Source organism: Anoplopoma fimbria, chromosome 13, assembly GCF_027596085.1.
Source record: "Anoplopoma fimbria isolate UVic2021 breed Golden Eagle Sablefish chromosome 13, Afim_UVic_2022, whole genome shotgun sequence".
NCBI classification, from domain to species: domain Eukaryota; kingdom Metazoa; phylum Chordata; class Actinopteri; order Perciformes; family Anoplopomatidae; genus Anoplopoma; species Anoplopoma fimbria.
Window position 1 is genome coordinate 19,408,532 of NC_072461.1, and position 9,196 is coordinate 19,417,727.

Here is a 9,196-nt window from a genome sequence, read left to right on the forward strand (position 1 = left end):
ATAATATTTTTTTCTATAAGCAAGTATAGCATTGACTACTTACCACATGAGAACATTTAAAGTAATAACAAGAGTAAATGATTAAATAATTCTGCAAAAAACACAAAATTTCCTCCAATGCTGTGCGAATGGAGATGGGGCGGAGCCACTTTGTGACAGACAGCATCCAGCACTGTTGTGGATGAGAGGCATCGAGGCTGCCCTGCCTTTCATACAACACCCCGTCGCAGTCACTCATTAGTGATAATTACCGATACTCGCTTCGAGAAGTAACTTTTCACTCAGTTAGGATAGGCTTCTTCGTTTTTGCATGGGCGATCAGCAACCTGACAACTACAGTTTGAGATATTGAGTTTTTTTGTTTTTTTTAAACAGGCTACTATCCCTGCAGCAGACACATTGCATGCAGAGACGCGTCATTTAGCCGAGGCTCGGACTACTGCACATCACACCGGAGCTTCTCTCCGCTCTCCACCATCAAGGATGAACAGAAGAAACTGAGGTGAGATATTATGGATGGGTTACACATCCCTGCCTTCTCGTGCAAAATCCATGTGGTTTTTTAGCCTGGGCTATTACAACTCATAAGGAGGAGGGTGTGACAGGAATATAATACAAAATAACAGTATAACAATGTACATTTACATTGGAGGAGCTCAAAATAAACGGGTAAATGAGCAGGTGTTCAGATGAGGCATATTGATTATAATAGGTGTGTAAGAAAAGCTTATTATATCAAATGCATTGATTTAAAAAAAAAGAGAAAAAAAAGAAAGTAAAATATGCTGTCTAATGCAAAGCTCTTATCACTAATGAATTGCAGCCAAAGGCAGCGAGTGCGAGCGTCAACGAGCTGTCAATCATCTCATCTTTACAAGTCCATTGTTTTGCCCATTCTGTGTGTGAGTGAGTTACCATGGAGAGTCTTCCGGTTCTCTCCTCTAATTACCTTATTTGGAGATGGGGGTGGCTGTCAGTGGCTTGGGCTGATGGTGTTGGTTAAATGCTTCTGTATTCATGTCCCCATGCCAGTAACAGCCAGAATGAATGAATGAATGAATGGACGCTTCAAAACAACTACCTGAGCTCAGGCCATCACACAACCTCAAATAGAAGTTCTCAATAGACTTTGATTGGTTCTGCCTCGTCAGCTTTTTTCCACACCCAGCGAGCACTAAACGGCCTCAGCTTGTAGTTGGATGCAATGATGTCAATTAAATGTGCACATGTGCAATTCATTTGCATTAATGTCCACCATTAAAAAACCTTTACGATACTGAGCTCCCATCCTGCTGTGATCAGCTTCTGATAAGTCAGGTTTAATGTAGAGATGTTGTTGAAGGCTACTTTACCTGTATAAGTGGCAGTAGCAAGCAATCATTTGTAATATACATGATATATATTTTCAGAGACCTGGTGTGGTTTGCAGATTTAAGAAACTTAATGAGCATGTTGGTCCATATATTAGTGTTTGACGCTGGTCACTGCATATAGCTGCTTTGCACGTCGTTGCTATGAAGTGCTGTGTATTGAAGATGGTTGAGTTAATTGAGTATAGTGGTACTCCTACGACCTTTTTACGTACAAGGTGTGTTAGTAAGTGTTATAGCATAACTGTCTGTGACTGTGGACGGGGTTGAAATATGGAACAAAATGCTTAGCAAACTCAGAAAAGGGGGTTGCAGGTGCAGGAAAGAGACATATTCATACTGATCACTGGAGGCTTGTAGGAATGAGGCCAGGTGGTCCAGATTTCAACGGTCAACTCACTCGAGGACCTTCATGATATAAATGCACTCTGTAAACATGTTATTCAAAAAGGGAAAACATTGCTGCAAAATCTATTTTAGATCGGTTGTGTCCCAAAGATTTCTTGATCACATGTGGACCTGAGAACTTAGTCCGTTTAGGCTTTTCAGATATCGCAGTGCGACAGCGGGAGCCACACATGTTGGGAGCCACAAGCTTTTTGATGCCTGTTGCTACACAGAAAGTGTCAGAATGGATCAGCATATTCTAAATTCAGTCTTTGTTATTACAGGTGGAACTCGCCTGCACCCACCATTATAGTAGAATAGGATCTTCCCCTCCTGAAAGACTTCATACATTGCGTTCTGTCGGCCTAAAGCTGTAAATGAGTTCATAACAGTAATATTCAAGGCCTCCTCAGATGCTTCTGTGTCAGCACATCCCTGCGCCCACAGAATACATTTAGGGCTCATTGGCAACCAGGAAGCAGCTTATTTGGAACACAACATATTTGCAACTCAAACACAGAGCAGTCTCTGGACAGGGCGAGAATTTCCATACCACCTGTTACTGGGCTGAAAACCGAAAAATGCTCCGTAACCGGGGGAATACTCGAATACGTTCCATGAATGCTAATGTTAAAAGAAAATCATATCTCATCTGTTTGCGGATTACATTTTCAAACACTGTCTTGTATGCTCACAAAACATAACAACATTGTCTTGTGCCGTATTATTTATTCTGTATTTCCTGATGCTAAAGAGCAGAGTTATTGAAATTCACTACCATAATCACCAGTTAACAAGCCAATTAATGACAACCAAACATAGCTGCATATTGTGGCAAGGTCATAACTGTTGTTGTTGTTGTTGTTGTTGGTGTTGGTGTTGGTGAATTTAAAGAATATATTTTTTTTTACCCAGCATATCCGAGCCCAGATGGATAGATTTAGAGTTTTTGTCCATGGGACCAATTCTTGTATCAACACTTGACGATGTTAAAGGTTGAAATGTAATTTTTCTAATGGATTTGACAAGACCTAAGGTCAGCTTTTATCTCTAGAGCAGCTCATGCTCTGATGCACTAATTTATTTGGAAGTACGACGCCTGAAGGAGATTTCTTATTCCTCACTGTCAGCCCTGCAGCGTGTTAACAATTTGAATACAAATGTAGGAGCTGGTTACTGTTGGATTCTGCCTTTATCTCAAGTCTGTAGGAACTGACTTGCCACAATCTAAATATGATTCCCTGGTTTTTGCATGCATTGGACAAAAGCGGGTGCACATTAGACAGATGGGTCATAAGTGGAATCACAGATCAATAACTTTGTTTTAGTACTCCTGAAGAAAATAAACTAATAGTCAAGCAGCAAGGCTAAAATGCTACTAAACCAGCTATTTAACCATACCTGTTTCAGAAATGTGTCAGTCAGAAATAGATCTGATGTTATACTAGTCCTTTAAAAAAACAAAAACATCTGTATACTTTTTAATGTTGGATAATGAGGAGCATATTTGCTGCTAGTGGAAGAGATGAAGGAGTTATCTGCAGCCATAGGTGTTAGTTATGTGTGATGGCATCATAGCTACCGGAAAAAGACAGTACAGGGTCTGTTCCATGAAGGCATACTGACTCGCCCTTTGCTCTAACACTTGTGTGAAATGTTTCTGTATTTGAACCAAGTTGGCAAGGAAAATCTCTCAGCAAGAAAGTTGTTTTAGTGTAAAGGAGCATAAAATTCTTGGATTTTTCACAGTCCAGTGTTTCTAGAAGCTGATAAAAAAATATGTATGTGTCAAAACAACCAGTAACCCATATTTTGTATGGGTATATAAGTCCTCATGGTGCTTCAAAGAGGAGAGTACACACTGGAAAAATAAGTCTCTGTGCATTAATTGGTTTTGCAACACACTGTAATAACAGTTGCAATGCATTGCAATAGACCATTGTTATATTAAGGTCAAAACATCCAAGGATGAGTATTCAGAATTTTTTTTGTTCCCAACAGAGAGTCAGTCTATTCAGGCTGAATATCGAATTAATCCAGTAAAATGTTTTAATGAAGAAGACAAGGACATTTAAAAAATATATATATATTTGATTATATATGATATAATCTCACAGATTATTCAGTTTGTTTACATTAGATTGTCTAATTCATATTGTCTGAAGGCTGACACTTGATAGGGATTAAAACCATTTGCTAATTTACCATGCCAGGAAGGTAATACGTATTATACAGTAAATATCCTCCCAACTCTTTTGTTTTTTTGTATTTCTTTTTATTTCACCAAATCATTTGACCTAGCCAGTTATTTAATTAAATCTCAACAGCTTGCACCCGGGGAATGTTCTCCTGCCTTCAGTTGTCAAGAACTCTATTAACAGCATTTGTATATTTTGTCTTCTATTTTTAATTGGATGGAATACTTTTTTCCATAAATCAATGGTTTTTAAGCATTAATTATATGGCCCTATATTCTTGCAGAATGCAGTTGTGCAAGAACAGGGATTAAGGGACTTCAAAGCAAAAACAGCTAATAGCAAAAGGTTTGTGTTTGGAGATTGAGATTTACATTTACATAATGTTGGTAAAGCACACCAAGTCTTATGTTTCATATTTCTTTCTCATCCTAATATAGCAAACTCGAAACGTACAGGTATAATTAAAGAAGTCTCAAGTCCCATTGAAGTCCACATGTATAATAGTTAGACCCTGGACAGACATACCGGTGCTTTTATTGTTATGACATGACAAAATGTGTGTCCTGTTTCTAGAGGTCTTAACAATGAACTTCCAATCCCAATGAGAGACAGTGTGGATAGCTGGCTGTTTGTCTATTTATATGAGAATTTATAATTTTAGTTGGAGACCCAGCAAATACACCCACCCATCCTAACAAGTGCAACAAAACTGTCAGAGAGCTGTCAATCAAGTACAGTCGTTACTTGGCCCCACACAGTGTAAGCTACAGTCTATCACTCTTGGTTTGACCATGAGCTTTTCAGTACGAACAATAGAGAAGACATGACCTATTGAAATAACCCTTTGCATATGAACGTGTATATATTACCAGTTATGCTCTACATAGAGAGAGGGTGTTACGTTATTAATCATATTAGCCTTATACCTACCTCATTATCATTTCATGGTCAGTGTAGCATTTCATTACTTGGTATGCATGGGAATTATAAAGCACTAGCAGTATTTCATAGAAATGGTACAGATGAAATGATATGCTTAATGCATAAAGCGGAATTCGTGTTCAAAATGTATGCGGTGTTCTCCGACTAGAGTCTCATAGAGTGGTAATTATCAGCAATACTGTCATAGTGCACATGAATTATTTCAAGGGATACTGACAGTCTTATTCCTGTGTATTTATGGAGACTGAAATCTTTGTGATTCAGAGCTGTTCTGTGTTCTACCATGCATGAGCTGAAGAGGTCTGATAGCAAGTAGCCAGGGGAGAGCTGGTCCCGACCCAGAGTGAATGGTCCTTTGTGGGACAGACACCTGCAGAGCTCTGCCTCCTGCTCTTTAAGTGATTAACATGCACCTCCAACCTTCCCTGGCCTTCCCACTCCCCAGTCCCTCGGACACCCACCCTGGCACTGCTCTGTTGTCTTGGCACCTGTTCTACATCGCCCATCCTGCAAAGGCTATAACTCATGTCTTTGTCTGGGCTGGGCAAACACAGTGTGACTGCAGAGCTGTGTTAGAATTGTATCGATTGCTACTGTCAAGGGGTAAAATTTAGGAGTTTGAAAAAGGTAGACTGTGTGACTTTGTTCTAGCAGGGGATTTTGAGATTATATGTGCAAAATACCTGTTTGTCTTTAATGCCAGTTTTAAAAGGTATTTGCTTTTTCCGGTGAGCCAGTGAAAAGACAGTAAGGGACCAAGACATGAGTTTCACTGCTTATTTCTGCCAAAAAAAGTAAGAGAGCAAAGAGGCCCAGTCTTACAGTTAATTTAACTCCTTTTTGTTTCGACTCAAATAAGTTAACAAATGGGTTAAGGTTAAGTAAAATATATATATTATCCAATCTGTAAGAAAGCCGAAAAGAAAGCAAAAGTTTGAGTCCCCAAGTTTAGCTTAATCTTCAAACTTTTAGATTTGTATTAGCAAACATTAACATTTTAATATTGGCACGGAAGCTAATATATTGTTTAAAGGAACTGTGTGTGAGACTTAGTGGCATCTAGTGGTGAGGTTGCAGATAGCAAGCAAATACACGACCCTCCCTGTTTCCAAGCATGTCAGAGAACTATGGTGGACTTCATGTAGTGATAGATATCTTTAGGATTGTATTACTACAAGGAGCTACTTTTATCAACACTTGAATTTTTTCATGACTAAGTGATTGCTTTAAAAAAATATATATATATATATATATATATATATGTATGTATGTATGTAATTTTAAAAACAGCAATGTTTACAACAGCATAGTCAATATATTAAGTCATTAATATCCCACTGGAAACAAATCAAAAATGTCAATAAAATAAATAGCATTCCTGAGTGAAGTTTATAAATGATAAGCATCAATAATGAAGACTTACAGACATCAGTCAGTGTTCATTCCCTCTGTCCTCCTGTTTGTGTTTTGTAAACTTCTCTGCTGGCTGAAATAAAATCAAACTAAGATAAATTGCAAACTACATACAGACAGCTTTGTTAAGCTTGTTTGTAAGAAAAAAAACCCTGCTGTGGCCGATCGGGCATGCTGTGCTTGTGTAAACATAGCAGCTGTGGATGACAGTGGCCGACTGAATTAGGTTTCACTTTCGTTTACATGTTAATGCTTGTTTAACAGATGTATTGGCTTATCACAAATATTTTATTGCAGTAACAGTAACTAGGTTGTAAGTTAGTAACATTAACAAACATTCTTCATTACTCCCATCACAGCTTTGTTTGAACCAGCAGATCATTTTTTCAGTCTACAGTCGTTTACTATTATTATGACACATGTTTTCAGTAGGTTTAATTTTGTTCTCTGTCTGATGCTGTGCTGTGTCCTTAAATACCCGGGTCAGTGCAGGCAGCTCGCCTCTGCCAGACACACAATGACGTTCGTGTCAAAATTGGTTTTAAATAAGATTTTCGTGGCATCATCTCCCTACCCAGTTGTCGGGACCTCAGGCTGTGTTGTTATTAGAATATCAGCTTTTTGTAACATGCTGAGACGCTGATAATCCACTCCCCTTTCTTGCACCCGCTCTGTGTCATAGGCTCTGCATCAACATAGAGCGCTGATTGAATTCCTCTCCTGAATATTCCACCCTCTACCCCTCCTCAGCGGATTGATGTTAGCTGTGTACTTTTATTTTCCCTCTGTAAAGCGCACACACACAGACTGGTACTGAATATTCTCTCTCAGTTTGTGGTAATGTGGTGTCCATCTAATGGCTTCCACTTGAGACAGTGACCAAACAGAACAGTGAATGTTCTGTCTGTCTGTCCATGCTCTGACCCCCCTGCAGCGACACCCCCATCCTCCTCCACCCAGACTTGGGTTTTAAGGATTAACCCTGCCCTTTACATTCTGGCCTACCTTGATTATGTCCAGGGATAAGAGCTGCTTAATTGTAATCACTGGAGCTGTCCTGTGCAGTGTAAACACAGAAGCATGGATCAGCCACAGCCACACTGTACAGTAGAACGTAGAAAAACAACCTTTCCCTACCTTTTCAAAAAATTCCAAGATGGCAACATTTTCTCACTATTTGACCATCTCTGTAAAGTAGGTTATGTTTTGTTGACAGTTAGCAGGACACTTGTATCTATACGCGGCATGCCAATTTAATATAAAGTGTCTTATTAACGGCCAAAGTTAGATGACACATCAACTCCAAGTGTACCTATTAATTATTATAGCATTTTAGGAAAGATGATGTTGCAGCAAATTAACTTCAAGTCAGTGATTATGAGTATGACTCTCTTTTGTTTCATCATTTTATATGATACCGCAGGATTTCATTCTTGTAAGGAAAAGCTCTACCAAGCTCAAAACATGTAGATCTACTGGAATCTGCTGTTCTGATGCCCCATGTTATACTGGTGCCATACTGGTGAATTCATAGCTGAATGACAGCAAAATAATTTTGAATTCATTGACATATTCAATAGTTGCAAATCTTGAGCATACTGATTTTCCTGCAGCTGTTTTCGTTGATCATTTGTGGCTTTGTTCCTCTTTGACATTTGCACTGAAGCTTGAAAGTGTGAAATGAAGTTGGCACATCATTAGATGGTTCAAGGGGGGATAAGGCACTTGAACAAGTGGTAATTTCTTAGCTTTAGAAGGTAATTGCTTCACAAGGGAAGGTTGGGGGGGGGAACTTGATGAGATAGTACAACACGTAACTATTTGAGCCCAAATGGCAAGAATCCCACTTTTTTTCTTACTATTCTGATTGAAGTGACTCTTTCCGTATGACTAATTCGTAACGTTTTTGAATAACTCTTTGTCAAGTGCAGTATTGATGGCCATTTGCTTTGTCAATGCTGTATTTTGGTTAATTTCATGGCTAGGATGTCAACACTCAGCTGTAAAGTGGACAACATCCATTTTGTTGACCTCAGGATTACATCTCTGCATTCGTCTGCTGGCTTCTTTGGACTCATGGGTGGACGGTCTGCAGTGTGGGAAAACTCTGTCCTCTTGAACTTTCTACTTAGTGCAGGCCCAGCCCTCTGGAGAGTACAGCTTGATGTCTGTTCCACTCAAAAGGACATCTTTATGCCAGAAAACCATCCAATGAAGATTTTAAGAGTAACAAGTATATTGAGAGAACTCTCATGTTAAAGGCAGTCTAGCGGAAGAGGTTGGCCATCTGGCATGTTAGTCGTGTCAGAGCTGAGGTCAAATCTCAGGCGACCTGTCCTTGGTGCTCTAGACCATCAGAGCCAATTACTGCCCTCTTAGAATCCCCCTTGGATGCACTTTGTCCCATTTTCTTCCCCCCACGGTGTAAGGATGTTTATACTAGGAGTTAAGTTGCATTGAATTCCGTTGCTGTGAAATGATCAATTCTCTTTTTTATTTTATGTGTTATCACCCACTTTACATAGCTTAATACCTATTTACTTTCTTGCCCAGAGCTAGACGACAGGATCGATCCCACTCGCCACATGTCTGTGAGGTAAATATGAAGCTACAGCCGGCCAGGAGACAGTTAGCCGAGCATAAAGACTGGAAACGGCAAGCACACAGCATGATAACAAGCAGTACAGAAAGGTCACACTACAAAGCAAATGCTGTTTTTTAAAAACAGTCATCAGATCACTTTTTGGAACAAGGATAGTGATACAAAAAATCCCCCAAATTTCAATGAATAGTTCGACATATTAGGATAAAATTAATAAATTAATTAGTTTTCTCGCTAATTGCTGCCACTGTCATATCTGTCCAATCGATATGAGGCTGGAGCAA